Genomic DNA, 19,420 nt, shown 5'->3' on the forward strand with positions numbered 1-19,420 from the left:
GACTAGAAGATTGGCATAGAATAATGATCTCTTGCCTTAGAGGCAAAATCCAGATGTTTATTTTCAGAACGTGAAACGTGATGCTGTGACAATATCCTATTACAAAACACTTTCTGAATCAGAGAAAGCCTCTAGAAAATGTTAATTTTCTGACACCCGGCCTCTCCCATTGTCAAGCACATCTGCCCCTGTCCCCATATGTTCCTGCACCCCCATGTGTCCTTGCACCCCCTGTCCATGTGTCCCTCCACCCCTACTCAGACACTCACTCCCCCTCCCCCATATGGCCCTGTACCCCTCCCCATGTGTCTCTGTGCCCGCACCCAGCCACACCCTTGTCTCTATGTGTACGTGTCCCCGCTCCCTCTGTCCCCATGTGTCTCTGTGCCCCCACCCAGCCACTCCAATCCCTATGCAGCTGTGCACCCCCCCATCACTATTTGGCCCTGCACCTCCTTCCCCCCTGGGCCCTGTGCCTCCACTCCCATTCAGCCCCTACCCCAGTCTGTCCTTCCCCCATTAGCCCTTATGAGCCCCTCTGCAGGTCCTCTTTCTTCCCTAGCTGGCTGGGATCTGTTGTGTGATATCGTCACAGCGCCCTCTGCTGGGCAAAAGGCAGAAGGGCAGAAGTTATTTTCTGCTGGGAGCTGCTGCTGCTGCTCTTGCACCACAGCGCCCTCTGGTGGGAAAAAGGCAGAATTGCAACAACATTTCAACAGAAGCTTTTTTCTGCCCACAAAATTAAAAATATGCACAACTCATTAATTTTGCACACACGCAGTAGCGTAGAATTCCCCCAGGAGTATTAGTTGTAGTTTGGATACTAGATAAGTCCTCTCCAGATGGGAGATAAATTAATGTAGAAAAAAACTATATTGATATGATTGAGACACAACAGAATTCATGAGGCTCTTTGTTTTCCCTTATACGTTTCTCCTGGTTGACAGAAGGCATTAATAGGGTAACCATGCATCCCTAGAAATAAATCTAAAGTGTCCCTGTTTTCAGGCCTTGTCCTGGTGTCACAAAGTTTTGTCACAATTTTGTAAGCCTGCAATCTGCTCACCTGAAGCAGCCACTAGCCCAATGGTGGGCAACCTGCGGCCCATCAGGGTAAGCTGATTGCAGGCCGCGAGACATTTTGTGGACGTTGACCATCCGTGGGCACAGCCCCCTGCAGCTCCCAGTGGCCACGGTTCACCTTTCCTGGTCAACAGGAGCTGCGGGAAGTAGCAACCAGCACATCCCTGCAGCCTGCCACTTCCTGCAGCTCCCATTGGACAGGAACAGTGAACTGCGGCCACTAGGAGCTGCAGGGCATCGTGCCCGCGGAATGGTCAGCGTCTGCAAAATGTCTCACAGACGGCAGTCAGCTTACCCTGATGGGCCGCAGGTTGCCCACCACTGCACTAGCCAGTGTTGACCTATACGTACCTGGGATCACCCCTTCATCCCCAGTCGATATATTGCTACACTGCCCTCTTCTGCACCGCAAGAACTCCCAGGAAGCTCCCACTCTGAATAAATCCTCAAACCAATCGTCCCATGAACACAAAATGGTAGGCAAGGTAAGGGTCAGGGAACAGCTTGGCTGAGAACACCCTTTGCTCTCTTCCCCAGCTACCATAACTCTCTTGTGCAAAACCTCAAGGGCCGCCACTAAAAAACACACCCTCCCACTGCTGTCCAACTTGAAAACCTGCATCAATCATATTAGTCAATTGAGAAAAACTCACAGGGACTTTCTCAGTCTGTATGGTTAAGCCATCAAGTTGTGCTTGCTTGTGAATATTTAATAATGCACCTGAGGCCCTCAGATCCTTATCCTGCCCTTACTGGAGCCAATCAGAAAATTCTCATGAAATAAATGACTGCAAGACTCAAATGTGACTGGCTACTGGCTCAAGATGCTACAGACTGAAATAGCTCCATAGAGACGAAGTTAATCATTTGATTGTATTTTTATCTCTATAGTTAATTGGGATTCTTCATGCTGTGACACATAACACTAGCCAAGTTCAATTCCCTACTTCACCACAGACTTCCTGAATGACCTTGAGCAAGTCACTTAGCCTCTCTGTACCCCAGTTGTCCATCTGTTAAAATGGGGACAATATTACTTCCCTACCTCACAGGGGTGTTGTAAGGATAAATCTATTAAAGATTATGAAACACTTTTGAGATCTACTCATAAAAAAGTACTCTATGAGAGCTAGGTATGATTATAACCACTTTCAAAGCAATTGTGATTGAAAGTATAAAGGCTGTAGGGCAAAAATTAGTTAAAGCAAAAGAAAGAAACTGTTAGGTAAGTCAGTGCATTTTCAGAGTAATTATTAGAACTACCTGTCTTTGGGGCAATGTCTTATGCAAAGATGGCATGTTTGTGGACGGTATGTGAATACATCAGAAAATTCTGGCTACCACATCTTCTTTTGTAATAGACAGTGTGGGAAAAAGTGAGTGGACTGCAAACATAAATCTTTTGCAAACTGGCCCCAGCAGTAAAGTGCAGGATTTAGGAATAACCTTTATGTTAATAATGTTCCTTTTCGATTAAATGGGAAGTTCAGAAGAGCAAGTGATACAGTGTGGCAGGGAAAACTCTGGTTCTCTTCCCTCTGGATGTAGAAAAACCCATGGTGCCATCCAGCCACCTCCACTGCCAGGTCCCACTCGCTTCCCATCACTATTTCCCCCACCTCCTGCCCCATCCTCCACCCCCGCTTCCCCTTTCCCCCCAGTCCCGCCTGCCCCCCATCCTCCACCCCCGCTTCTCCTTCCCCCCAGTCCCGCCTGCCCCCCATCCTCCACCCCCAGTCCCGCCTGCCCCCCATCCTCCACCCCCGCTTCCCCCTTCCCTCCAGTCCCGCCTGCCCCCCATCCTCCACCCCCGCTTCCCCCTTCCCCCCAGTCCCGCCTGCCCCCCATCCTCCACCCCCGCTTCCCCCTTCCCTCCAGTCCCGCCTGCCCCCCATCCTCCACCCCCGCTTCCCCCTTCCCTCCAGTCCCGCCTGCCCCCCATCCTCCACCCCCGCTTCCCCCTTCCCCCCAGTCCCGCCTGCCCCCCATCCTCCACCCCCGCTTCCCCTTTCCCCCCAGTCCCGCCTGCCCCCCATCCTCCACCCCCGCTTCTCCTTCCCCCCAGTCCCGCCTGCCCCCCATCCTCCACCCCCGCTTCTCCTTCCCCCCAGTCCCGCCTGCCCCCCATCCTCCACCCCCGCTTCCCCCTTCCCTCCAGTCCCGCCTGCCCCCCATCCTCCACCCCCCGCTTCCCCCTTCCCTCCAGTCCCGCCTCCCCCCATCCTCCACCCCCGCTTCCCCTTTCCCCCCAGTCCCGCCTGCCCCCCATCCTCCACCCCCGCTTCCCCTTTCCCCCCAGTCCCGCCTGCCCCCCATCCTCCACCCCCGCTTCCCCCTTCCCTCCAGTCCCGCCTGCCCCCCATCCTCCACCCCCGCTTCCCCCTTCCCTCCAGTCCCGCCTGCCCCCCATCCTCCACCCCCGCTTCCCCTTTCCCCCAGTCCCGCCTGCCCCCCATCCTCCACCCCCGCTTCCCCCTTCCCTCCAGTCCCGCCTGCCCCCCATCCTCCACCCCCGCTTCCCCTTTCCCCCCAGGCCCGCCTGCCCCCCATCCTCCACCCCCGCTTCCCCTTTCCCCCCAGTCCCGCCTGCCCCCCATCCTCCACCCCCGCTTCCCCCTTCCCTCCAGTCCCGCCTGCCCCCCATCCTCCACCCCCGCTTCCCCCTTCCCTCCAGTCCCGCCTGCCCCCCATCCTCCACCCCCGCTTCCCCCTTCCCCCCAGTCCCGCCTGCCCCCCGCTTCCCCCTTCCCCCCAGTCCCGCCTGCCCCCCATCCTCCACCCCCGCTTCCCCTTTCCCCCCAGTCCCGCCTGCCCCCCATCCTCCACCCCCGCTTCCCCTTTCCCCCCAGTCCCGCCTGCCCCCCATCCTCCACCCCCGCTTCCCCCTTCCCTCCAGTCCCGCCTGCCCCCCATCCTCCACCCCCGCTTCCCCCTTCCCCCCAGTCCCGCCTGCCCCCCGCTTCCCCCTTCCCCCCAGTCCCGCCTGCCCCCCATCCTCCACCCCCGCTTCCCCCTTCCCTCCAGTCCCGCCTGCCCCCCATCCTCCACCCCCGCTTCCCCTTCCCTCCAGTCCCGCCTGCCCCCCATCCTCCACCCCCGCTTCCCCCTTCCCTCCAGTCCCACCTGCCCCCCATCCTCCACCCCCGCTTCCCCCTTCCCTCCAGTCCCGCCTGCCCCCCATCCTCCACCCCCGCTTCCCCTTTCCCCCAGTCCCGCCTGCCCCCCATCCTCCACCCCCGCTTCCCCCTTCCCTCCAGTCCCGCCTGCACCCCATCCTCCACCCCCGCTTCCCCTTTCCCCCAGTCCCGCCTGCCCCCCATCCTCCACCCCCGCTTCCCCCTTCCCCCCAGTCCCGCCTGCCCCCCGCTTCCCCTTCCCTCCAGTCCCGCCTGCCCCCCATCCTCCACCCCCGCTTCCCCCTTCCCTCCAGTCCCGCCTGCCCCCCATCCTCCACCCCCGCTTCCCCCTTCCCTCCAGTCCCGCCTGCACCCCATCCTCCACCCCCGCTTCCCCTTTCCCCCAGTCCCGCCTGCCCCCCATCCTCCACCCCCGTTTCCCCCTTCCCCCCAGTCCCGCCTGCCCCCCATCCTCCACCCCCGCTTCCCCCTTCCCCCCAGTCCCGCCTGCCCCCCGCTTCCCCCTTCCCCCCAGTCCCGCCTGCCCCCCATCCTCCACCCCCGCTTCCCCTTTCCCCCCAGTCCCTCCTGCCCCCCATCCTCCACCCCCGCTTCCCCCTTCCCTCCAGTCCCGCCTGCCCCCCATCCTCCACCCCCGCTTCCCCTTTCCCCCCAGTCCCGCCTGCCCCCCATCCTCCACCCCCGCTTCCCCCTTCCCTCCAGTCCCGCCTGCCCCCCATCCTCCACCCCCGCTTCCCCCTTCCCCCCAGTCCCGCCTGCCCCCCATCCTCCACCCCCGTTTCCCCCTTCCCCCCAGTCCCGCCTACCCCCCATCCTCCACCCCCGCTTCCCCCTTCCCTCCAGTCCCGCCTGCCCCCCATCCTCCACCCCCGCTTCCCCTTTCCCCCCAGTCCCGCCTCCCCCCATCCTCCACCCCCGCTTCCCCCTTCCCCCCAGTCCCGCCTGCCCCCCATCCTCCACCCCCGTTTCCCCCTTCCCCCCAGTCCCGCCTACCCCCCATCCTCCACCCCCGCTTCCCCCTTCCCTCCAGTCCCGCCTGCCCCCCATCCTCCACCCCCGCTTCCCCCTTCCCCCCAGTCCCGCCTGCCCCCCGCTTCCCCCTTCCCCCCAGTCCCGCCTGCCCCCCATCCTCCACCCCCGCTCCCCCGAGTCCTGCCCCGCTTCCGCCCCCCGCACCTGCGGTACCCCACTAATCCCATACGCAGACGTCCCTGGTCTGCGCATGCGCATTCCTCGCCTCCGGCCGGCGAGCGGCCCACCCCCGCTACGACCCGAAGGCGGGGCCGCGCCCGCTCCCCAGCCCCAAGCCGGGCGCCCCGGGCCCGCCTCGGAGCGGAGCAGCGGGAGCGGCAGGAAGGTGGGTCTGTCGGCCTCGCCGCCCCCTCCCGCCGGCCGCCATCGCCCCAGCACCACCCCCCGCGGCTCCCCTCATCCCAGCCCCTCCCCCAGCTGAGCCTCCTGGCCCCGCCCGCGCCCGGCCTGTGGGTCCAGCTCCCCTGGTCCCGGGGCAGCATCTTGCGGCGGCTCCCCGCCCCCCCGGGCAGCGCTCAGCCGGCAGAGCCACCACCCTCTGCCCCAGGCTGCGCAGGGGCAGGGGGCCCTTATGCCCAGGGAAGCCCCAGCCCGTGTGGGCCGGGAGGCGTGAACACAGGGGTGCCGTGGGTGGGCACGGGCATCCAAAGGGTTTGGTGATAACAAGCCAGGGCCAAGCCATCTCCCTTCCCCTGGCGCTAGGAGCCCAGCCTGGCAGGCGGGTCCTTACCCCAACCCGACCTGTCACTTGTCAGATCATTCCCTGGACGTCCCCCTCCTCCTGGGGGGGGGGGGGGGGTTGTCGCTCTTCAGACAGGCAGTGGGAAGATTCACCCGGGCCCCCACCCAGGCTGCCGTGACGGAGTGTGCGGGGGCCGGCATCGAACAAGCGCCCAGGTGCACGCACAGACATGCTTGCCTGCTTAGGCACCGTGTATGAGCACATGGACTTGTGTGCACACTCATGCAGACACACTCACGCAGATTGAGTCTGATCAATTAGCCAGTCATGGGCCAGTTGCTTTATTGAGCGGAGCTGGGGAAAGTCTGGTATTAGAAGGCAATATAATAGATATTTTTTCCAGTTCTAGATTTAGGGATTCACAGAAGTGACAGGCCCTAACAGATTGTTTTCATCTATCTAATTAAACTCTGACTGCTTTGAACAGTCTAGTTTTAAACATCCTAAATGTGTGCCTGTGTGTGTTCAGTGTGTGTATAAGTGTAATTAGACGTTTTGTTATTGTTTTGTGCCCAGGAAGGCAGAGATCAGCAAGAAGAATGTGCTTGATATTCCACTTCCTAGGGAAGCTGCTGGGCTTTGCTCTTCATAGTTGAGGTAAGGAGATGGGTTCAAGAGCATTTTGGTTGGTGAAAGGTATTCAGCACCAACAAAAAGCATTACAGAGCAGTTACCAATGTTCCCGCTAATTTTTGACAAGCCATGTGTGCAAAAAATGTCTTCTGTGCAAATTGTACTTCTGTGCAAATTTTTGTGCGTGTGGTGTTTCGCTGTGTGTGCAGGGTTTAGGATCTGTGTGCATGCGCACAGCTTAGAGGGAACAGTGGCAGTTACGCCCAGGAAAGTGACGTTAGATGTGGCGTTGTGCAGCTCCACGCTTATCTCAGTGACATCAAGAGCAAACATACTCAATTTCTATTCTTGTCTTTTGGCACTGTTAATTCCACCTGGGTGTTTAAAACAAACAGTACTTTGTGGCTGGCAACACATTACCAGGAATAACCATTTTTCAGGTGAACTTTCTGAAGGTGGCTGACAACTTTGTTGATGAAGGAGGAATCGTAGTAGGATCTAGCTTATTCTCCCAAGTCCCATAGCGTACTGGCTGCCTCTGTGGGGTTTAACAGGAACACAAATGTTTGTTTGTCATTGAAGTTAGCACACACAATGCTGTAGTGAATTAGACACACACTGAGCAGATCCCTTGGATAAGAAGGCACCTCTTTTATATGATTACTTTTCAGTCTATATCTGTACTTTAAATTGAAACCGGCTATCTTCTTCATACTCTAACATTTTCATTCCTTCTCTTGGCAGTTAGTTCCTAGAGTTAACCAATAATTATTTTACCCAGCTCTTTTAGAGAAACAACCTTTAGTCCCTTCCTCAGTTGAATTTGAGGTGAAGAATATGCCAACACGTTTTTCTTTTCATTTTACCTCAGTCCTGATAGTAATTTTTTATACCTTGTTGTTAGACTCTGTTTCTGTTTTTGCCAATAGGCTGATCTTAACGCTTTGTTTATTGGATGAACAAATAAATAACAGAGTGATTAGCTTGCATGTTTATGATGTAGAGTTAATTGTTTTTCTTTTGAACAGCTCCCTTGAGTCTTATTTCTTAGAAGGAACCATCTGTTTTCAGGAGGCCTGCACCTCAGTCAGTGAAATTGGGCACCAAGTCTGTGGAGTAATTAATCCCAAAGTAATACGTGTGAAGTAAGCCAAATGTCTGCAGTTGCTCTTTATTTTGAAGCAATTTTCTCCATCTAGTTTTTGCATCAAGAGTTTCTGTAAAACATATATGGAGGCTCCATGAGTTAGACAGCATAGGAAAAGTAAACGAGAGAGATAGTACTTGAGATTTCAGGGTCAGGCATTGTCAATTTAAGATATACAGTAATTAGCTAGTTGATCCTTTCCTATAATTGGATTTCTTGGTTGGCAGCATAACACCACTTGGATAATATTTCTTCCATCTGTTTTAGTGCAATGTCTAACAATTGTGAAACTCGTTTATTATACTGTATTGGTGACTTTATACATTCGCAAAATATGGTGAAGGCTACAAATAATGAAGGATTGATCATGACGGGAAGCTGTAAAGTTTGACAGAATACATTCTTTGGATGTTGGGAAGGTGGAGTTTAGTGGGATGATATGTAGAAATTAAAGACTTTTGCATGTTGTGAATAGTGTGCAGGATCATTTTTCAGATGAGAATATATTCTGGGGTTTTACAGATGGGGAACATTGCTGAAGATTAGTGTAATTCCATGAACAGTGGAAAAAGCAAAATGATTTTCTTTTAAAAAGACGCTTTCAATTCAAATGTCACTCCTGTCTGAAAATGTTTTACCAACAATTGTTACAAGTAACACCTCATGCTATTGCAACTAAAAGATGAGAGATTTTTTTCAAGTGTGTTCATTCAACTGCACAATTATGCTTCTGGTCAATTTTCTGCATTTTTTCCTACAGAAAAAGAAGTGAGAAATACTGTAAAGATTGGAAACTGTAATTGTAAAACCACAAAAATTGGCAAAGGAATTTAGGGCATGTGTAATTCCGTGAAACTATTTAACTTTTTTGATAGTGACTAAATTTTCAAGTTTTGAATATTTGCACAAAATTCTAAAATCAGCAGTTTGATTCTTTACAGATCTAAAAATATTTCTGTATAACACATTTTAAGCTATAGTAATACCATGAGGCAAGAAAATGTAGTTGAACTTGTTTACTTTGATATCCAGCTAAAATGGATGCTAATCCATCAAGTTTATTGGTTCACGAGCTTGTTTGTCCTCTAAGCTCTATATAGTAAGCTGAACTGCTAACTAAGAGAGTGATGACTCAGTTTGTGATAGACATCAGTAAGTAGGTCCAGAAAGTGGGATGAGAAGTGCGGAGTGCTCAGTTGATTTAACTGCCTAGGACTGTAATCATACTTCTTTAAGCCATCCACATAACATTGGAAAAAATCGTGATGTTTATGGCAGTTTGTAAATCAGAATATTAAAATTCATGCAATTGCAGAATAGATTTGCTAATAAAATTGAGATTTGTAAACTCATGAGAGTTTAAACTCGTAAAATAAATTGTATTCCCAGGATGTCACTTCTCAAGCTGGATTGAGACCAAGTATACATGGGAGGCAACATATGATACACATTTATATATTTTTTAAAAATGGAAGGAAGGGAATTCTACTAGACAATTAACATATAAAATCAACAGAAAGTTAATTGGGCAACTAAACCCTGTGCAAATTAACTTTGGTGGACAGGACTCCAGAGATATTCCTTAAAACATCTCATGCCATAACCAGGTCATAAAAGTGAAGTGCTATTGCAAACTGAATGAGAATGTGACCCGAAACATACACTTTGGAGCTTTCTTGATTTATAGCATAATATATGGGTTCTCCATTCAGTAAAAGTAATGATGTTTCTTTGTTTAGAGTGGCCACAGAATTACAAAGATACCAAGCTGTTTATCTCTTACTTTACCAAAAATTTAGTGATTTCAAGTCCCTCGCTTCTAGAAGTATGGCCAACCATCACTCTGTGTTTGAGATCAATTACTTTGTCATCGGCAAAAATCCTGATTGTGGAGCCAAATTGTAGATCTCTATTGTATATTCTGCCCTCATTCCATATAGGAGATCTGAAGAAGAACAGATGGAAGTATGCAATGTGTACCAAAGAAAAGGTTTGTCCCCTATTGTATAAATTTATATAAGTCTGTGAGTCCATGCAGGATTAGAGCCCATTTATTACAGTGTTGAAATAAGTATAATTGAAAATAGAATAAAAGCGATGCATTTTTCACAGTTGAGACATTTTCATTGTGTTTGATTTCTTCCATTTTTTTCATAATATATCTTGAACCACATATAAAACATATCTCTTCTAAACAACATCAAATGAAAATTTTGGAACTTTTTATTGGAAAAATCTCTGAATTTTATTTCAAGAATACTTGAACGATTATATTTGTACTATTGCAATGAATGTCTGTTGTCGCTGCTGCTAAGACAGTAGCTATTGTACTCAAATTTCTACTTGCTCTCTGAGTTGATTACGTAAGTGTCAGATGGCAGAATTGTGATCTAAGTGAGGGACAGTTAAATGCTAAATGTTTTAGAAATTTCAAGTTGCCAAACAGACCTAGGAAGTCAGTGCTGCAATTAATCTTAAAGTATTCTTAAATGGTATTACCCCCTTTTATGGATGGGAGAAATTGAGGCAGAGAGGTCAACTGATTTGCCCAGGTCCATGGCGTCAGTTAATGTCAGTGCAAGGAATAGAACGTGGAAGTTCCTGGCTTTCAAAGGCAATGTCTACACTACACATCATTAGCAACAGTGTGTAGTGTACTTGTAGCTACATGCTGCAGTAAAAAGGAAGCTGCATCCACACTGCATTGTGTAGCTACATGTATGTGAAAGACTCTGGCAGGGGGATGCAGAGGGGAAAGGCTGAGCCTTTCAGAGCCTGCTTCCCGACTGCCACACCCTTTCCCTGCTGCTGGAGTCTTTCAGTCCAGTGGGGAAAGGCTCCAGCAGTCGGACACTTCAGTGATAAAATAGCAGTGTAGACAGGGAGGCACAGCTTGGGAGAGTAAAGAGCTGTGTAAGGCATATGCTCGTGTATATACCCATACCCTTTAAGAGTGTCTTTACTCACCTAAGCTGTGCTTCAAGTTCAACACAGCTGTTTATACCTGTGCTAGAGGGGCTGCTCAGATATGTATACTATACTCTGCTGTAAAAAGCATAGTGTAGTCATACGCAAAATGGGGGTCATCTTGCACTGTACTCAGTTCTAGGGCAAGATGACTGTGATGTAGGGTTGAGGGAAGAGTGTTGAACTGCAGTGGGAGCAGCTGGCGGAGGGAGGTATTTCTTCCTCTCGTCCCCCACCCAAGGACCTAGTACCTAGCTGTTATTCCATAGACTGAATTTTTGATTAAATGGTGAGGTTTTAGTTGCGACTTTCCTTATGGTTCAGTCCTCATAGCTAAGAACAGATTTCCTAGAATGTTTTCCTCTTACAAGAGTAGTTTAGGTTTCAGAGTAGCAGCCGTGTTAGTCTGTATCTGCAAAAAGAACAGGAGTACTTGTGGCACCTTAGAGACTAACAAATTTATTAGAGCATAGTTTAGTCACCCTTACCAATCACAAGTTTAACATCATTGTATGTAGTCACTCAGTACAACTCTCCATCTTTAGAAATATCCTTCGAATTTAAATCCTCTCGCTGTTGTGCTACACCATCCCATTATATTTACAACTTCCCCTTTGGTGACCACTTTAATTAATAGTGAAGGAAAGGAGAAACCCAGAGGAGGGAATATGGGAAGATAGGACTGTCTGTAGAGGGACAGGGAGAATCTTTAAAAAAAGATTGCACTTGATAGAAAACTTGAAACTTGAAACTGTATTTGTACTGTTTCAGATTATACATTTATCCTTTACCACTAAGAATACGTGCAATTTCTGAGTGGAATAATAAATTTCAGATGGTGTGGTTGGCATGGCCTTTGGTCTTGGGCTACACTAGGCACCTAAAGCATGTTTTTAGCTCACAACTGCATTTTATTGTGGTGGGGGGGAGGGTGTGTTTGTTAGAGTACAGGACTGAGAGTCCAAGCTGGGTTCTCTTTCCTAAATCCTGACTCTGCCCCGACTTGCTGTGCCAACATAAACTGGATCCACAATTAAAAGTTGTAAACAAGCTTTTATAAATCCTAAAACAAATAAAAATGTTTCCGCAATGTTTGAAGTTATAATAAAAACACTTGTTTATAAACACCACCCTGTAGTACTTGAGTCTAAACATCTCAACATTAGGAACCTGAAAGCAAAGCGGGCTTCATTGCTTTTCATTGTCCAAACAGAGAGAAGCAAAACATAAATGAAAAGCATGGATTAAATTTCGAAAGCTGACTCGGAGATTTAGACACACAAGTCCCATTAAAATTAATAGCAGCTTTGAAAATCTCAAATCTAAAGTGATAAGTAGATTGGATCTTTAATGTTGATAGTAATAGATAACGTTTGTGTTTATAATGCATGATTTTTAAGTTCCCAGTGTCCCTTTATCCTCTCTGTTTGACTTTCCCCCTTTTATAAAGCATTTTGACATTCTTAAATAAAGGTACAATGTAAGAACATAATATTAAATGCAGTGTAGTTCCAGTGCGGTGTGTCATATTTTATGCTTTAACGCAATATAACTTGGAAGATCCTGTAAGTACCACAGTATGGCACTAAAAATAGATTTATTTTCAATTAGTTATATTATTAGATCAGAGTGACACCTAAAAACTGTGGGGATACATATCTTATACATGCTGAAGATATAATGGAGACAACAGGACATTTAAAAAATACATCAGACATTCACATTTGTTCAGTTCTCCTTGCCTTAGTATATATTTTCATTTTCAGGGAAGTTTGAAGCTTTGATTCTGCCTGTTTAACTGCATTATGGAAGAGCGTTAACTGTGGTGTTAACTGTAGTCAGAATTTTTAAACTTGCAGTTTTCCATTGGTCGAAGCAGATAAATTAGTTGTCTGGGGTCATGGACAGGTGAATGTTAAGTCTTCTGTAATGCAGCCCTAAGACAGCGTAGACAGTTCTAGTCACACTAGTTGCCAAACATCGAGTGACCAGGTCCTGTTCTACTTACCTAAAAAGCCTGTTCATGTGGCTGCGGGGTTGGGATAGTTTGGTAGAATTTTCCAAAGTGCTTAGGATTCTTTTTTGTTTGTTTGTTTTTGTTTAAATAGTAACTGCTGAGTTCTAAAGGCTTCAAGAGTATGAATTCATTTGCCTTATATCCCACCTGTTGCTATGCCTTAATTCTTTGAAAACAGCAAACAATATGATTAAACCAAAAAATAACTCCTCAGCTGGCTCAAAACCTCCTAGCCCTAATGAAAATAGAAATGAAGTAATAATTGTTTTGAACAAACAGGCCTGCCATTGAACCAGGGAGCTAGCTAAACTCTGGCAGGTTACTAGGGCACTCAGTTCTTCAACTGAGAATGAGCTACCTTTAGTACTGAAGAATACAAATCTAGGAAGTGCTAGAGCAATCAGCAATTCATAACTTCTGCAAGTGGATAGAGCAAAAAGGCAAGCTCTCAACTGGGCTCCAGACCACCAAGTCTTGAACTGTACCTGGAAATGAACAGGTAGCCAGTACTAAGTTATGTTATCATGAGGAAAAGTAATTATTGAAATGCTCACTAGCTGTCATTCAAATATTAAAATTTCAAAGTTTCCAAAATGCATCAGTTCTCACTAAGAAGCTCATCTACATATTTAGAAATTACCTTTCTTTGCCTTAAAATCAATTAAAAAAAATCTGACTACTTAGTCTGTTTCATCTGTATTCAACTAAAAAAAACAGCTTAACTTCCATCGTTCTTCCCCCCCGCTTCCCCCCCAAAAAACCAAAAACAAAAAAACCCACCATTCCATAAAGATACATCATTTATTTACCAAGTTTCTGGATGCTGAGATTTTAAGTATGTGACATACACACTATACTAGCAGTTCTCAAATGGTGATGTGTGGAACCACTTCTATAACAATGGTGAACCATACATAATTAAAATAAGAAGTGGTAGGTAGTGTTACCCTGGAAAATTTTACTTGTGAATGGGTCTTCAATTTTTAGTGTTTTCAAGCCTGATCCTGCCGAGCACCTTCAATTCCCAGTGAAGTCAAAGGGGTGACTGAGGGTGCTCAGCACCTGGCAAATTCGGATCCATAAAGTAGTGACAGTCTTGTTAGTTACAGTTAGGGGCCCTGTCTTGTAAACACTTAAGTACATGAATAATTTTACTGACCTAAATAGCTTCACTGACTTCAAAGGGACCGCTCAAGTAAATGAAGTTTCTTACATGGTTAAGTGTTTGCAGGATAGGACCTATAGAGACTGATTTTTCAGATGTGCTGAGCTCCCACAGTTCCACCTGAAGTCAATGGAAACTGGAGGTGCTCAGTATTTCTAGAAAATGAATCCTAAAGTGACATGCTAAAAAAGCAAGGGGACATGTTATTAATACTTTCTTAAGCGATTATTTTTGAAGTGTGAATATCTGATCTGGTCAGGTTTCTAAACAACAAAAGAATTTGGTTCTTATATATTAACTATCTACAACTTTTAATTTTTAGAAATTAAACTGTTTTGTAGCTAGAATTTTGCAACTCAAATTTTGCAACTTAAATACTTAATACTATTTTTGTTATAGATATATATGGCATCTCAGTTAACTTACCAAGTTTCTGACCTTAAAGTTCGAAATAATTTGCCTCTTCAAATAGTTTTTTAATGGAATTAGGGTTTACTCTTTAACTGTATTATAGAATGTAGAAAACATGAAAATGAGCATCAGTAACTTCCTTAGTTAAAGGTTTCAGAGGAACAGCCGTGTTAGTCTGTATTCGCAAAAAGAAAAGGAGTACTTGTGGCACCTTAGAGACTAACCAATTTATTTGAGCATGAGCTGTGGCTCACGAAAGCTCATGCTCAAATAAATTGGTTAGTCTCTAAGGTGCCACAAGTACTCCTTTTCTTTTTCCTTAGTTAAAGGCCTTATGATTTTGCCTCTCAGCAATTTATTCTGCTATCTGATTTGTCACTACTGTATACAGCACCTTCAGTCCTAAAATGTATTTTAATATGCATATTAATTACATGGAACAGAATGAAATTATATGTCCTCCAGAATCTGTTATAAATAAATTACAAGTATGACTAGGGCAATTATTAGGGCATCCCTCACAGTCTATTAATATACTTCAGTCTTCTTTTGTCTGCAGAAATTTTAGGTACAATATCCAAAGTGATAGCAACAATTTGCCATACAGTTAAAAACATTTACATTTATTTTTAGGTTTCAGAGTAGCAGCCGTGTTAGTCTGTATCCGCAAAAAGAAAAGGAGTACTTGTGGCACCTTAGAGACTAACACATTTATTTGAGCATAAACTTTTGTGAGCTACAGCTCACTTCATCGGATGCATGCCTATTTATTTTTGAGTTATGGATCATTTCATTTAATATTTTTCAGCTACAAAAGGGAAAAGAATTGCAATGACATAGCAAAGAGGTTTAAAAAATACAATTAAAATAACTTTTTCCCTGGTAAATATCTGTTGCTTACTTGGACAGTGAATATTTGCCACTGATATTTCTAAAATAAAAAAATTGACTGGACACACAAGCTTATACTGTAGTTTCTTCATGAGACACAAAATGCCTGAGGGGCGGAAACAGTGGATTTAATTGATTTCTTTTCTCCCTCTGTAATTAACAAATGAAACATTTGTGAGTCAAAGTTGTTTGGTCTGATAATATAATGGAGTGCACCAAACTTATTTTTCACAGAGGGTGGTTTTAATGGTCATGTAACGTTTCCCTTACTTCACTTTCTCCAAGGACTATACTATCAAACCAATCATCATTTTTGTAAACAATAATATTTTTACCATGCCATTTTCTAAGAAAATAATATTTAACTGGAAAATCTAAAGAAGAAAAAGCAAACTTGAGAATAACAATGGGCCATATTTTTTAAGGGACCTCAATAGGGCCTCTAAATTGTGGATGCAACTTTCCATGACCAAATTTTTGTTTCCATGGCTGGGCTTTTTGCCCAATTGTGCTTGGATTTGTACAAACTGGATATTGTAATTAGCCATGAAAAAACACAACTTGATTGCAAATTCAGTTTGTGTATAATCAGTTTTTGTGTTTGCAGATGCTATGGACAATATTTTTGCAATTTTAAATGGCAGTTTTTAAAGTTTGGCCCTATCGCTCTCCTTTGCCTATTGGAGCAGCTGAATTTTTTCATCTCCGAATTTTACTAATTCCACTGATATTAGCCATCATAAACAGTTAAATCTCATCAGAAGAATGTTTCTAAAAACAGACCTAACAATTTAGCTCAGTTACCAACTCAGTGTCTTCCGTGGCCAAATTAAGACAGGTCCTTAGCTGACACAATATTTTCCAAGCTTAATTGGGCTTAACCCTTAGAACAGTTGTATCCAGGTCAATTTGCTTGCGTAAATAAAGCAGATCTCCCTATCTCCAAGAAGCTTGTGTGAATATAGGCTACTGTGTTTTTAAGTAAAGGGAAGGGGGGTAGAAAGGGGTGTCATGTTATGGTGAACTTTCAATAACTGTTACTAACATTGCCAGCTTTTTAATAAGTGCTGCAAGAATCAGTGGAAACCTTTTGTATTGTCATCTAATGTTCAGTGGTTGAAATGAACTTTGTAAAATAGAGCAAAATATTTCCCATACTGTATATTCGCTAGTTGTTTGCTGATTCACTCACCCAAAGAAATCCATATAGTTAGGCTCTTCCTTCTTTGATTAAGTATGCTGTCTTCAGAAGCACTTGTTTTTTCATGTTGTTGTAGACATATAATACTTGATCCTGTTAACTTACACTAGCTATAACTACATTAGTTATATGCCAGGCTTCTATGTGAAAATAAGAAAGAAAATATTAAAAGAACAGATGAGATACCAGAGATTTGAGTATGACATTATTCATTGTGATTCATTGTTTCAAAATTGATTTATTAGTGAGTCCTTGTTTAATGTAACTTCATCCGAAATTATCTCTACATTGCCATTGCTTCAGTGGTTAAGAAGCACATCTTATAAATACCTACCAGAAATGACAAACAGGTTTTGTTGGACCGTAATGGGAGTGAAGGAAGAGGGAAAGGATTCTGTTGTTAAAATATCACGTTTAATGTAGCCTGTTTGCCTCAATCCCTTTAAAATCTAAACCAGACACAGAAAGCAGTTTATGGGATGATTATCTGCATAGTCCCTTAGGTATTGCACATGTAGTCTTAGGGGAAAAAAAATTGATTGTTATTGGCTCCTCCCAGATTACCCTTACAAATCCAATTAACCATAGTAAAAACTGCAACAACATTTAGGATTCATTTCTATAAACTGGTATTTTCATACAACACGCGACTTGTGCTTGGTCAAATCTGCAGCAATGAAGGGATCAGCAGTCACCCAATCTTTTTTCTGGGTAACAGGTAAGGCATTAAACTGAAACTATTGAAATTGCCTGTTAAAACTAATTTAAAATGAGAAGCTAACTCTCTCCAGTTCTGAGGTTGAAATTTGCAAAGGACAGATATTTGTATTAATTTGACATTGCTAAAGTCCCATTTTAAAGCATGTGCACTTGTGAGCATAGTTATATTAAAATTCAGTTGTGTATAGCATTCCAAACTATAATGACAATCCAATTCACTCTTCTGTATGTAGTTCACCATGCAAATCAGAAAAAGAGAGTCTTACTAAACATGAGGTGCAAGATTAACTGTTCTACAAACAAAACTGGTGACTCAGATATTATTAATGTATTCACTTTTACCCTGTTCCTTTATAATTCCCAATAGTAATTATTGGCTGCCAGCCTGTTCAAGATAGTTTAAAATAAGGTCTGTAAACTATCGTGCTAGCATTTACTGAATAACTCTGATAGTGAATTAAAGAATACTAATTAAATCAATTGTTAGACCTGTCCATCAGTTTAGCACGAAATTTCTTGCTATTTAATTTATGCCCACCTTCAATTAATACCCAGGGCTGCGACACCTACACAGTGTTCTGCTGAATTGTATGTAGGCTTGGCAGAATTTGATTTTTATTTTATATAATTTTGTTGGATATTATTGATATTTATTTTTAAGCATTATATATATATATAATTTAATGACAGACCCTGAGATTCAAAAAGTTAATGAAGACACATGGTCAATATCACATGTCAAAATATATGAAGTAAATATCCTGTAATTAAATTAACAAATTATACGTGTTTTTACTATTCATTTACTTGTCTATTTGTAATAATCCTAATTCAAAAGACTAAATCACTGGATTTTAACTCTAAGTTCTCAAACAGTATTGGTTTTTACTTTGCCTATTCGGAAATTTCAGTTGTCATCAATGGAAATATTATTTGTCCATGTTTGTGCAGTGAAATTAGTGTTTACCAACATTTACCTATAGAAATCTAAACCTTCCAAGCCTAATTGTATGCTTTTGTTCCTTTTGTATGTCTGTGATATACCATAAACAACCACAGTCCTGTGTAAACACTCTGCTTAATGATTAAGTCACATTCAGTTCTTACTGAAACAGATGGTGAATATTGTTTTTCCTTTAAAAAAAAAAAAAAGTGCACGGAGGCAGGTACAGACATAACATACTGATCCTAATCCTGTTCCCACGTAAATCACTGGATGTTTTGCCACGGGTGTAGGATCACCCCACTGTGTAAATGTCATATGGCTAGTCTATATGAAAACATATGTGTGTTATTGTTACCTTGACCTCCATTTCTCTCCCCGTCTCCCCATCTGTTTTTCATCCACCTCTTGTGTCTTGTTGCTAACCTAGATTGAAAACTCCTTAGGGAATAATATTTTCCCTTTTTAAATTGTCATCACTAGTAATAATGCAACGTGGAAATAAAAACATTACTTCTCTGAGCATCTTTACAAATTTGTATTATTTCTGACAATGATGTTACAGTTGAGTTAGCAATTCTATTATAAAATTTGCTTTTTTTTTTAGTGACCTGTACTTCTAGCTGAAAGTCTTCTAACTGGCTACTTGTTAGCATATTTTAAAATGTTTTAATGTCAAAAACTCTTGATTGCATATCTTAAAGTACCTGATTTAAAAAACTGAATTTTGACAAGTTTAATTGTTTCTCATATGTTGGAGAAATAGGCTAAAGGGATTTTTTTTTTTATGATCACGTTACTCTGACTTTCTTTAACCTACACTGGTAAAAAGTATCATCTAAGGTTACTATAACTCAGACTTTCTCAACCTTTTTCTTTCTGAGGCCCCCTCAACATGCTATAAAAACTTCATGGCCTACCTGTGCCGCAACAGCTGTTTTTCTGCATATAAAAGGCAGGACCAGCATTAGGAATAGCAAGCAGAGCAATTGCCCGGAGACCTATGCCACAGTGGGCCGTGCGAAGCTATGCTGCTCAGGCTTCTGCTTCAGCCCCGGGTGGCAGGGGCTTCGGCTTTCTGCCTTGGGCCCCAGTGAGTCTAATGTTGGCCCTTCTTGGCAGACCCCCTGAAACCTGCTTGGGCCTCAGACCCCTGGTTGGGAACCGCTGCTATAACTTTTTTCATGCTTTGTGTGTATATAAAAAGATCTTGTCGGGCTCAATGGGTAGTGATCAATGGCTCCATGTCTAGTTGGCAGCTGGTATCAAGTGGAGTGCCCCAAGGGTCGGTCCTGGGGCCGGTTTTGTTCAATATCTTCATAAATGATCTGGAGGATGGTGTGGATTGCACTCTCAGCAAATTTGCGGATGATACTAAACTGGGAGGAGTG

The 19,420-nt window shown here is 44.8% G+C and overlaps 1 protein-coding gene across 3 annotated transcripts in view; it reads left to right on the forward strand.

The window, feature by feature from the left end:
- Positions 1 to 5,455: 5,455 nt before the first annotated feature.
- PTPDC1 (protein tyrosine phosphatase domain containing 1) overlaps positions 5,456 to 19,420 on the forward strand; it is a 50,211-nt gene continuing 36,246 nt past the window's right edge. The window contains exons 1-2 of one of the 3 annotated variants that reach the window (XM_048858437.2): positions 5,456 to 5,577; positions 6,511 to 6,591. The gene's annotated coding sequence lies outside the window, so the exon portion shown is untranslated. Of the gene's footprint in view, positions 5,578 to 6,510; positions 6,592 to 17,066; positions 17,085 to 19,420 lie in introns of those variants that run through there. The other 2 variants (XM_048858438.2, XM_048858435.2) reach the window with 2 other exon arrangements.

The sequence above is a fragment of the Caretta caretta genome, chromosome 7 (assembly GCF_965140235.1).
Source record: "Caretta caretta isolate rCarCar2 chromosome 7, rCarCar1.hap1, whole genome shotgun sequence".
NCBI lineage: Eukaryota > Metazoa > Chordata > Testudines > Cheloniidae > Caretta > Caretta caretta.